The following is a 2,500-nucleotide window of genomic DNA, read 5'->3' as shown; positions in this document are numbered from 1 at the left end:
TCTCTGTGTGTATGTCTCTGCTTCAGTCTAATAGCATCATCTTAGATAAACAGTTTCAGTTTCAGTAGCTCAAGGAGGCGTCACTGCGTTCGGACAAATCCATATACGCTACACCACATCTGCCAAGCAGATGCCTGACCAGCAGCGTAAAAAAGTTCCTGTGCCGGGAATCGAACCCGGGCCGCCTGGGTGAAAGCCAGGAATCCTAACCACTAGACCACACAGGAGTTGTGGTAGATGAACAGACTCATGGCCTGGCTTCGCTGACGAAGATCTAGGAAGGGCGTTGTCCACGTCTGATGCAGGCACGCTCATGGCTGACAAGGCCAATGCGGGAAAAGCAGAGTCGGCCGCAGCGGTTGCAAGGGAAAGTCTGGTCTGGGTTCGCGGCTGCAGCGTCGTGGTTCTTCCTCCTTCTGCGTTTGTCCTCAAGGCTGGCCCTGCGGTTGTTTTCGAAGGAGGAGACAGCTTGGTGGATGGTGCGTCGCCAGGTCTCTCGATCAGCGGCTACTGCGGACCACTGGCGATGGTCAATGTGACAGGCACCGAGAGCTTTCTTCAAGGAGTCTTTGTATCTCTTCTTGGGTGCTCCTCTGTCACGGTGGCCAGTGGACAGTTCGCCATACAGCGCGATCTTGGGCAGGCGGTGGTCCTCCATCCTGGACACGTGCCCTGCCCCAACGTAGCTGGGTCTTTAGCAGCACTGCCTCGATGCTGATAGTCTTTGCCTGCTCCAGGACCTCGACATTTGTGATGTAGTCACTCCAGTGGATGCTGAGGATGGTGCGAAGGCAGCGCTGGTGAAAGCGATCAAGCAGTCGTATGTGGTGCCGGTAGGTGACCCAGGTTTCGGAGCCATACAACAGGGTGGGCAGTACAACAGCTCTGTACACGCTGATCTTTGTGTCTTTCTTCAGGTGTTTGTTGTTCCATACTCTCTTGTACAGCCTGCCGAATGCGCTGTTTGCCTTTGCAAGTCTGTTGTCGATCTCCTTGTCGATCTTGGCGTCAGACGAGATGGTGCAGCCTAGGTAGCTGAACTGGTGGACCGACTTCAGCTCTGTCTCACCGATGTTGATGTGAGGAGCGTGGAATTCTTCCCGTGGGGCAGGCTGGTGGAGAACTTCCGTCTTTTTCAGACTGACTTCTAGGCCGAAGAGCTGCGCAGCCTCTGCGAAGCAGGACGTTATACGCTGCAGGGCCGCTTCTGTATGGGCGACGAGGGCAGCATCGTCGGCAAACAGAAGCTCTCTGATGAGTTGCTCCAGTGTCTTGGTGTGGGCCTGTAGCCGCCTCAGGTTGAATAGGCTGCCATCAGTGCGGTATCTGATGAAGATACCGTCGTCGTCGCCAAGATCTTCAGTGGCCTGTTGGAGCATCATGCTGAAGAAGATCGTGAAGAGGGTCGGCGCAAGGACACAACCTTGTTTCACTCCATTTCCAATTGGGAAGGGCTCCGAAAGGTCGTTGCTGTGTCTGACCTGTCCACGCTGTTCCTCATGTAGTTGGATGACCATGCTGAGGAATTTTGGGGGGCATCCTAGACGTTTCATGATCTCCCACAGACCTTTTCTGCTCACGGTGTCGAAAGCTTTCGTGAGATCGACGAATGTCGCATACAGTCCTTTGTTCTGTTCCCGACATTTTTCTTGTAGCTGTCTGAGAACGAAGACCATGTCAGTGGTGCCTCTGTTGGCTCTAAAGCCACACTGACTCTCTGGGAGATGTTCTTCGGCGATAGTAGGCACCAGCCGATTTAGGAGGACTCTGGCGAGGATCTTGCCTGCGATGGAGAGCAGAGTTATCCCCCTGTAGTTGGAGCAGTCCGACTTTTCTCCCTTGTTTTTATACAGGGTGATGATGACTGCGTCACGGAGGTCCTGTGGTAGTTTGCCTTGCTCCCAGCAGCAGACAAAGAGGTTGTGGAGTTTGGAGTGTAGTGCTGAGCCTCCATTCTTCCACGCCTCCGGCGGAATTCCGTCAACCCCTGCTGCCTTGCCACATTTCAGCTGTTCAATGGCCTTGACAGTCTCTTCTAGGGTTGGTAGCTCGTCCAGTTGTAATTTCACTGGCTGTTGTGGGATGCGGAGAATTGCCGAGTCTTGAACCGTGCGGTTGGCGCTGAAGAGGGCCTGGAAATGTTCCGACCACCTGTTCAGGATCGACGTCTTGTCTGTGAAGAGCGCCTGGCCGTCTGCGCTGCGCAAAGGACTCTGGACCTGGTATGAGGGACCGTATACCGCCTTCAAGGCTTCGTATAAGCCCCGGTAGTCACCAGTGTCTGCACAAAGCTGAGCCCTCTCTGCCAGGTTGGTCCACCACCCATTTTGAATCTCACGAAGCTTGCGCTGGAGGTTGCTGCATATGAGCCGGAAGGTTGCTTTCTTCACCGGACAAGACGGTTGTGCAAGGTGAGCCTGGTGGGCTGATCTCTTCTTCGCCAGCAATTCTTGGATCTCCTGGTTGTTTTCGTCAAACCAGTCCTTGTTCTTTTTCGACG

At 54.2% G+C, this 2,500-nt stretch overlaps 1 non-coding gene across 1 annotated transcript; it reads right to left on the bottom strand.

Annotated features, from left to right (window-relative positions):
- Positions 1 to 155: 155 nt before the first annotated feature.
- On the bottom strand, positions 156 to 227 carry Trnae-uuc (transfer RNA glutamic acid (anticodon UUC)). The gene has a single exon. It is a non-coding gene; the product is annotated as a tRNA-Glu (tRNA).
- Between the last annotated feature and the right edge of the window lie 2,273 nt (positions 228 to 2,500).

Source organism: Babylonia areolata, chromosome 9 (genome assembly GCF_041734735.1).
Source record: "Babylonia areolata isolate BAREFJ2019XMU chromosome 9, ASM4173473v1, whole genome shotgun sequence".
Classification (NCBI taxonomy): Eukaryota; Metazoa; Mollusca; class Gastropoda; order Neogastropoda; family Buccinidae; genus Babylonia; species Babylonia areolata.
Note: the sequence above shows the minus strand (reverse complement) of the source record. Positions and strands in the feature narration are given on the sequence as shown.